The 9,809-nt window shown below is 40.5% G+C and overlaps 1 long non-coding RNA gene across 1 annotated transcript; it reads right to left on the bottom strand.

The window, feature by feature from the left end:
* Positions 1-1,101: 1,101 nt before the first annotated feature.
* On the bottom strand, positions 1,102-4,124 carry LOC129819790 (uncharacterized). The gene is made up of 6 exons (XR_008754122.1): positions 3,643-4,124; positions 2,744-2,824; positions 2,537-2,623; positions 2,123-2,227; positions 1,410-1,875; positions 1,102-1,313 (listed from the first exon to the last, which is right to left on the bottom strand). It is a non-coding gene; the product is annotated as an uncharacterized LOC129819790 (long non-coding RNA).
* Positions 4,125-9,809: the final 5,685 nt, after the last annotated feature.

The raw sequence follows: 9,809 nt of genomic DNA, 5'->3' as shown, positions 1-9,809 counted from the left end.
TGCCATGAGATTAAGATATCCTTTTATGTTACAACTACAGGATTCAGAAAAACCATACCAATGTAGGATCTTAATTTGATCACTCGTTTGTCGCTGAGAAACTTGTAGTGTATTTTAGTTTTAAAAAGGCTTTTAAAGTTTGTAATTTCCACTTGGAAATGTCAGACTTGATTTGCCCTACTGATAAATATATCAACCCCTACAAAAATGTAAATTATAATCCACATAAGAACTAATATTCCTATGCCAAAAGTGTGCAAACCTGTTATCAAGTCAAAGGGTGGCTAATTGAAGAATCTTAAACATAAAATATATTTTGATTTGTTTAACATTTCTTTGGTTACTACATGATTCCATATGTGTTCTTTCATAGTTTTGATGTCTTCACTATTATTCTACAACGTAGAAAATAGTAAAAATAAAGAAAAACCCTTGAATGAGTAGGTGTTTGAAAACTTTTGACCGGTAGTGTATATAAAGTGTTTCAACTCTATATCTGAAATGCTAAAGGTGTCTTCTTTTTTAAGACCATATCCATGTGTGTGAGGTGTGTACTTTTGTTTCAAAGTAGATTTGTTTAAGACTACAAAGAAACACTGTGTGTGACCCTGATTAAGCCCACTGCAGTAAAAGGTTATTAAGGTCCTACATCTGTATAACTACAATATAGGGGCAGATTATTTCAAAGCAAATGTTTTTACTATAGATGAACACATGAAAGCAAACTCACCGCAGCTGGGGCACATCTGCAACATTATGTTGCTCCTCCACAAACTCCTAAAACAGACATCACATTAACATCAACTCTGGGCTCCCAAGGTAAGTCAGTTAAGAATGTGTTCTTCACTAACTTACCTGGATAAGTAAATAAAATAAATAAACTGCATTTCACCTGCAACTGAAGAGGACAAAACATTCAGTGACATCATAACAATACTTTCATCTTGACCTAAAAACTTGACAGACCTGTTGAAACCAAAACACTGTGTTTGGAACACAATGACACTCAGACACACACCTGAACACACAAGTACAAATGTCAGGAAAACAAAGAAAAAGGGTTATTGACTGTAGAAAGAGTGTTACCTGAGGAGTGTCTGGGCCTGGTCCTGGGTGAAGTGGTAAGGTGGAGGGGAATCGGAAGGGAACGGGGGAGGCGGAGGGGGAGGTGGAGAATCCTGAGGGAACTGGTGAGAGGAGCCAGAGGACGGCTCATGAGGGGTGGTGATAATTTCAGAGGTAGAGAACTGATACACCATCATGTCATCCCCCCTCTCCTGGAACCCCTCCACTGTGGTGGAGATATCCACCTGCTGTTTAACAAACAACACCGTCAGCCCAACCACAATGTTGAAAACCCCTCAACCAAACACTGAAATAAATCCTACCAGAGAAACAACGAGGCATACATGGGCGTCCTCATAATATGTGAACTCTGACCTCCTCTTGACGAGGCAAGACCTGAGTCCATGGATCCTTCTACCAAGGAACTAAAAATGAGGATAGAAATTCAAATCTATCATTTCATTTTGTCAACATTTATTTAAATAGGTAAATGGACATTTGCCACTTTCCATTTGTTTTATGAAAGTGTTTGACTGTACTTTAATACCAGTGACCTCCTTGTTGGTGAGGACCACCTGGACAATACCCTTTCAAAGAGACACAGGGGAAAATTACATTTCATTCAGGAAATATAAGTAGCTCTATATTCTGTGTGTCATTTGACACAAATCAGGTGCATTTGAGATGAAAGATCAGTTGAGAATCTCTCACCCATGGGTCCAGGATTCTTTCCTGAATGACTCTGCTCCACCACAGCTGTTTCTCCACTCCCCTCACAATGCACAGGTGATGCATGTCCTCTTCATTTTGCTATAAAGAAAAACGGCTTCAGTCTGCACACCTCTCTGTATATTTTAGCTGTAGATTTCTATATCATTTGGCAGGCGATTTCAGTTTTGACTATCACCACTGGCAGTGATATAGAGCCCACATTATGTTAGTACAACAACTTTCCCCTAGGTTTCAATTAGAACCAGACATACATAAGAAAACCGAGACAAATGGGAGTTAAAACACACAGGTGTGTTCATAAATGTTAAGAATATGTCTGAAGTACCTGCACTCGTCCATAACGGATTATCCAGGTATGGAAATGAAACGAACCCCAGTTCCCAACCAGCTGCATCTTCTCATAGGGAAAACCAGAGTCTTCACTATTTGGCTGCAAAACAAAGTCATCCCCTAACTGTAGAGCTTTCTCTGTGATTAATAATAAACAGACCAAGGGATTAAAGCCAGACAGAGGCGCTGCCCAACCTCATCATCCACATAATAAGGAACAAGACAGGATCAATTTAAGAGTCAGTTTGAATGATAGACTGGTAGCCTATAGGAGTGACAGACTGGTATATGGAGGATCACAAGAGGAGGCCACTGCATTATAGATTCTAAAAGAATTGGCAGTTGAACTTCACAGGTCTGTGTTCAAAGGTTAAGGAAACATCTGAAGTATCTGCATATGAATGGCTACCTGTTCAGTTTGAGAAGACAGTTCCTCCCATACCATCCTCCCTACAGGAGTGAAACAGATGAAAGTAGGCTGCTCCATCATGAAAATCTGTGAGAAAATAAGAAACAGCTTTAAAGACGTCAAAGTATTAATCTACCATAGTGGATACTGAAGGTAATTATCACTATTAGATCACATGAGCATTTGGTTAATAATTGGCATGGTTACCTGTGTATTTAATACTGACAGCTCTCTCACCAGCATGTTCCCAGCATGGGTAAGGTAATACCTTGGCTGCAGTTTGACAGGCTATAACAAAAGGGAATATGTTAATAGAAATGTATTTCCATATGTTTTTTTCTTCTTCAGAGAACGTTATGTTTAAGCCCCCCTAAAGACCAGAGAGTATCAGAATGGACTGTTCCTCCCATACCATCCTCATAGCAGGAGTGAAACAGGTGAAAATAGGCTGATCCATTGTGAAAATCTGTGAGAAAATGAGGGAACGGACAACAAAGTATTTCACTACTATAGTTGATACTGAAGGTAATCCTGCCTATTAGATAAGATGAGCTTTGTCCAATCATCTGCATGGTTACCTGCGTGTTTAACACTGCCAGCTCTTTCACTAACATCCTCCCAGCAAGGGTAAGGTAATAAGTCGGCTGCATTTGTAAAAAATATGGAATATGTTTACAGAAATGTATTTCCATATTATTCTTCAGAAAACGTCATGTTTGTGTTAAGCTACATAAAACAGTCATAAGACCAGAGAGAAGACAAGAGAGTATCAGTACTGTTGGACTTACAGAGCTGGGAACCCACAGAGGTCCAGACCAAGGGACTAAAGCCTGACAGGGCCGCTGTCCTACCTCCTCATCCACAAACTAAGGAATACATCAGGATCCATTTTCGAGTCAGTAAAATGACAGTTTGAATGTCAGATTGTTATTGAACCAGTCCAGATAATGAAGCAGTATTGTTATAGCCTGGGTGCCAGGCGGTTTCAGCTCTCTGACAACTCCTTATGGGATTGTCATGCAAATATCATTTTGCCACGATGGAATTGGCAATAGAGCAGAAACAGACCGGTACCCAGACTATTGATAGGCCTACAGTATTCTTACCTGAACAAGGACTGGGTCCTCCTGGTCCAGGGTGGGATCATGATCTTTATGAATAAACAATAAAGGATTATTTTCTCTAAGTTGAAGAAATACTACACGACACCAAACATCTGTCCATGTAGTTAGGCTGATCTTATAATTGAATTGTGTTTATATTGTATGATATCACATTGTATTTACGTGTCTGCATAATGTACCAAAATGTTCAATTAAACCTCAAGAAAAGGTTTGGTTTCAGAGGAGCATGTTCGTTTGTTGTTGTTAATAGTGGAATTACTAGCAATCGTCATGTCATCAAATAAGTCCTAAATGGCACCCTATTCCCTATTTAGTGCACTACTATTAACCAGAGCCTTTTGACAATATAACTATGGGTCCTGGTAAAAAAAAAATAGGGTATAGGGTGATATTTTAGACGACTCCTGAATATAGTTTCAGTCCGGACTATATACAGCATGCCAAAAAGTAAGGAGGACCACGGACCTCTTCATATCATTCATTAAAATGCCTTCATTTGTATGGCATGTTCAGTGGAAACAATGTTTAAAAACGTTCATTGAACATTCCATACAAATAAAGGCATTTTAATGAATTATATGAAGAGTGCCTTGGGCCTCCTTTCCTTTTGATGGCCAATTTACCACTTTTACCGAAAAGCCCCTTCTGTCTACCAAAACCTACTATTGTGTACCTTAGCAGCGCTTCCCTTCCTCCTTTTTTCTACACCTATATACAGTCAGTATTGCTATTTAGACATTGTAAAATCTGTAAATGTACCCTCCGCAACCGTAACAACACGGTCCACGATCTCCACGGTGGCCGGTTCATCCTCACCGACGCCGTAATACTTGTTATAAAAGTAGACTGCCGAACCCGTCGCGATCACCAGGCCAGCTGCACACAGAAGCGGCCGCTCGCGGAGCAATCTCAGCGTGGTCGCTTTCAAAAAATTACTGAACGTAGGCTTACTCATTATCACCCTTCATACTGTAGTGTTTTGACCCAGTTCAAGACCATATGACACTTTCTTAGAATTAAAGGGTTTTATAGGGAACCATTAATACGTCAAATTATTCCATACGTCATGGTTGGCAATGTCACAATTGGATGAACATGTTTACCAAACTGATTAAAAAACACTCAACAGTGACATCAATTAAATTGCATTTTGGGGAGGATTTGGGAGTTTATAAAATTGTGAACTATGAACCATGGTTTAGAGAGCAGTGGGAGTAGAGCAGTTTAGCAAATACATATGGCTCTATCCCGGAGTTGGAAAAGGGGCTGCGCCACCATGCATAATGCGCTCTCCATGGTTCTGAAAAGGAACGTTCTTTCTAGGCCGAGCCCACTCACTGAACCACTCTCACTTTCACATTCATTGTGTCAAAGCGTTCAACCTCCACGCATGGGACTAAAACATAATTCAAATTCAAATGAAGATCCTTAATCTGTATCAAAACATCCTATGTAAAGGGGTGGGGATTGTGGCAGATATCACAGGTAATCAGCCTTTGTAGGTTTGAATATGAAGAAGAGATAGTTCAAAGGGGATGAGCCCGAAAATATGGACTTGTGGAACTGTCCATGAAAAAATGAGGTGCAAAAAACTACATTTAGAGGCTGAGTCATTGTGTAAAAGCCAAGTTTACACATTTGAGGTTTATCCAAACATTGACAATGCAACTGGGTGTCCATAGGCATGATCTCACCCAAGATAATAGATACAGTATGTATGGCAAAATAATGAGTTAGCATTGCTGCCTTATTGAGACCTGAAGTATGGTCTACCCATGTGCTATTGGCTAACCCTATGCCTAAACCAGTCACTTGATGTTGAAAATCATTAGGCATCAGCCAATCAAAGCAGCCAAACATCTCCCATGTCCATGTCTAGCAGTCGAGGAATAATTGACTGCTTGTTGTTTTTGGCGTTACTACACATTTAATTGTCCAATATATTTTGTGTAAGATTTGATTTCTACTTCGAACACTTGGAAACAAGTTTCTCCAGAAGGATGCCAACACAGAAGGTCATGTTGCAAATTGAAATTGTCAGCCTTCGTGTTTGAGCTTCTCGGACAGCTAACTATTAGCTCTGTTAGCTTTAGCTTACATTGACCCACCAGGAAATTTGACCTTCACTGTTTGAAGGAGTGTGTCATCTGAATGTTTGAGGCCAAGCCATTTTGAGCCATGCAAAGACAGTTACTGCATACAGAGCACTGGTAGCCAACTTCTTCAATTTCATTTTAATGTCTCCTTCTTATGGCTGTTTCACACAGGAAGTAAGACTCTTCTGTAAAAAAGTGCCACACATTTTGAAACAAAACAGCCACACTTGTGATGTAGGTCAGGTTTCATGTCTTTCAAGGAATCACACTTGAGAGAGGTGTGCAAATGCACTTCAACATTTTTCTCTGTGCCAATTTATAGCCACAGTGTTACAATTGGCAAATTAGTGATCAAAATGTTAATCATAAGGTAAAAGACGATAGGAGCAAATAAATTGATGCGGTATCTGTAACCGTTGCCATGCAAAACAGGCAGTTACTGATGGGTGCGGAAAATTGACATTATTTGCAAACCCAGAAACGTAACCATTAGACATGCAAACTTGAAGGGACACGCAACCGAGTTTTCAAATTTGTTCAACCTCCTGAGGTTGAAGAGGCGCTGTTGTGCCTTCTTCATCATGCTGTCTGTGTGCGTGGACCATTTCAGTTTGTCCGTGATGTGTACGCCGAGGAACATAAAACTTTCCACCTTCTCCACTTCTGTCCCGTCGATGTGAATAGGGGAGTGCTTCCTCTGCTGTTTTTTGAAGTCCACGATCATCTCCTTTGTTTTGTTGACGTTGAGTGTGAGGTTATTTTCCTGACACCACTCTTCGAGGGCCCTCACCTCCTCCCTGCAGGCCATCTCGTCGTCTGCAAACTTTATGATTGAGTTGGAGGCGTCATGGGTGAACAGGGAGTACAGGAGAGGGCTGAGAACCCACTGGTGGGTCCCCAGTGTTGAGGATCAGTGGGGTGGAAATGTTGTTTCCTACCCTCACCACCTGGGGGTGGCCCGTCAGAGAGTCCAGGACCCAGTTACACTGGACGGGTCGAGACCCGGGGTCTCGAGCTTAATGACGAGTTTGGAGGGTACTATGGTGTTAAATGCTGAGCTGTAATCGATTAACAGCGTTCTTACATAGTTATTCCTCTTGTCCAGATGGGTTAGGGCAGTGTGCAGTGTGATTGCGATTGCGTCGTCTGTGGACCTATTGGGGCGGTAAGCAAATTGGAGTGGGTCTCTGGTGTCAGGTATGGTGGAGGTGATATGATCCTTGACTAGTCTCTCGAAGCACTTCATGATGACGGAAGTGAGTGCTACGGAGCGATAGTCATTTAGCTCAGTTACCTTATCTTTCTTGGGAACAGGAAAAATGGTGGCCCTCTTGAAGCATGTGGGAACAGCAGACTGGGATAGTGATTGATTGAATATGTCCGTAAACACACCAGACAGCTGGTTTGCGCATGCTCTGAGGACGCGGCCAGGGATGCCATTTGGACTGGCAGCCTTGCGAGGGTTAACACGTTTAAATGTTTTACTCACATTATATGGCTAATAGATTGACGTTAGTATCAATTGCAGATCCCTCTTATGAGAGCAGGTAGCATTGTTAGTCTATGCTCGCTAGCTAGTTAGCTAGCTTAGCTTGCTAGCTAATTCATTTTGATGTCAGATCTACTTAGCTAGCTAGTTCTTACTAGTGTCTGGATGTTGGCGTTCCAGAGCAAGTTCAACCATCATTTCCCCCCAGGAATGCTGTGCCATGGTGTTGTATCCCTAGATTAGCAATGTATGTGTGTGTAGCTGTCAGTCAGTGTCATACAGGTTCAATTATGATATGATACACAGATAAAACGCAGTAACTGCAGACAAGGGCAGGTTGAAACCAAGCTAAAAGGCAGTAAGTTCAGTTATTGCCATTTACCTTGGTTTCACAGTAACTTTTTGCAGTTAGTGCTAATACGACCCCTATTTTCTCCAGAACACAATACAATAGAGGCAAGATACTTATCCACATGAGTAAGCATGCATTTAATGTAACAAAAATTATATTAACTCATTTTTGACCAAATGAGCAGTTACCTCCTTTTTGCTTGGGTGGGCAGTATGGTTCATTGAACAAGCATGGGAAATAGTGTTTAAACCCTTTACAATGACGATCTGTGAAGTTATTTGGATTTTTACGAATTATCTTTGAAAGACAGGGTAATAAAAAAGGGACGTTTCTTTTTTTGCTGAGTTTATATATATTTAAGAGAGAGAAATGTTTTTGTTCATACATATTTTTATAGTATTTTATACTTATACTGTACCTTTGCCTATTCGATCTGGTCAGTAAACATAGGCCTACGGCATTGCACCAAATTCTTGTCTCAAAAACAACTAATCTGTGCTTCAGTAGCAAAAGGTTGTGCTTCCTGTCTGTTGAACAATGAATGACCAGCCATCAGCTTTGGTGCACAAAGGCAGGTGCACCAGAATTCACTTGTTACATTTTCTCCTGCTTTGCCTGGCAAAAACAGAGGAGCCTACTTTTATATCATCCATATAAAATACAGTTTAGCAATCTGCTACGGATGCATCTTTGCCAAAACAATAGGTTACCTGGCGATTTCCCTGATCATTTTCATATTTCAGATCCAATGCAGCCATTTTTATATACATTTCACTTCATTTCTGGGTAACAGTAAAGTACCTTATTGTGATTGTTTTCAAATAAAATGGTCAAAAATAAATAAAAATAGCTTCTTAGCAAAGAGCAATTTCTCAAGCAAGAAGTGGGCAGGAGGACACGAGACAGGAATGCGTAGTATCGGTGGAAAAAGTTCTGTGTGTAAACTGTAGGGGTACTTATAAAAATAAAAGAGAGCCGCACACTCTTGGAGCTCAGATGCAAAAATGTTCTATCCAACGTTTCGACAGACAAGCTGTCTTCGTCAGGGTATAAACTGTAGGGGTACCCATGGTGCAGGAGATCAGAAGTGTGGAATTATTGCAAACCAAGTGACAGGGATGGGGTCTACCATCAAAACTCCACGTCTAAAAAGTTTTGTCACGATTGTCTCTGTCTTTGTAGGGGTTACAGGAAACCCCAGAGAGGACATTCTTCATTCTTCAGAGGAAAACTAGGGGAGAAGGTTAGTGTGATAGTATGACATTCCAAATGATCTGAGATCCTCAATTTCTTTCAAATTAAATGTTACCTAATTATACATTTTTCATTACTTCCTTCCCATTTCCAGTCCTAATTCCACAACCATTCCCACTGTAGTATCCATTGGCAAACCTCCCTTTTCTTTCCAAAATCTAAAAGTGACACTTATATGGAACTGAGAAAATTGGACAGGTGTAAGCAATATGATGGCTAGGTGAAATGTTTGCCATTTTGCTTAGTTTACACAAATCCAAATCTACAAGTGCATATGGTCATTGTTAGTACAGGTTGTAAAAGAGAATGTTTTCTTAATGTCTTACCTGGTTAAATAAAGGCAAAATCAATCAATATTAGGGTAGGGGTTAGAGGTAGATTTGGGATTGGATGTTTGTACACATGAACTTCCTCTAAAAAATGGCTCTTTTGTGGCTCCTCCCTTTCAGGTGCTGTGTACGTGTAAAGAGTACAATCGCTACAGTAGCTACATCAAGTCAGTTCAGTTGCTGTGGGAGAAGCAGTGCTGTGCCCAGCAGGTTAGAGTGGTCTACTTTCTAGATGCACAATTATAAAAACACAAAAGCTATATTGTAAGACACACCTTTCCATGCGTTTTATTTCAACTGTGTATGTAACTTGCTGCTGCTCATGGATCGGGAAAAGGTTTTCTGATCAAGTGACAAGACGATCTAGGGCATGTTCAGTTTATGTCTCAGTTGTTCTATCTTGTATGTTCATACAATTATTTACACATGTTAAGTTTGCTGAAAATTAACACAGTTGACAGTGAGAGGACGTTTCTTCTTTTGCTGAGTTTATGTGAACCCTTGGTTAATAAATGGTTGACCCTACTTTGGCAGCAATAACCTCAACGTTTTCTGTAGTTGCAGATCAGACCTGCGCAACGGTCAGGAGGAATTTTATACCGTTCCTCTTTACAAAACTGTTTCAGTTT

This window comes from Salvelinus fontinalis, chromosome 22 (assembly GCF_029448725.1).
Source record: "Salvelinus fontinalis isolate EN_2023a chromosome 22, ASM2944872v1, whole genome shotgun sequence".
Lineage (NCBI taxonomy): Eukaryota > Metazoa > Chordata > Actinopteri > Salmoniformes > Salmonidae > Salvelinus > Salvelinus fontinalis.
The sequence above is the reverse complement of the archived record's forward strand: the minus strand, read 5'-3'. Positions and strand labels throughout refer to the sequence as shown.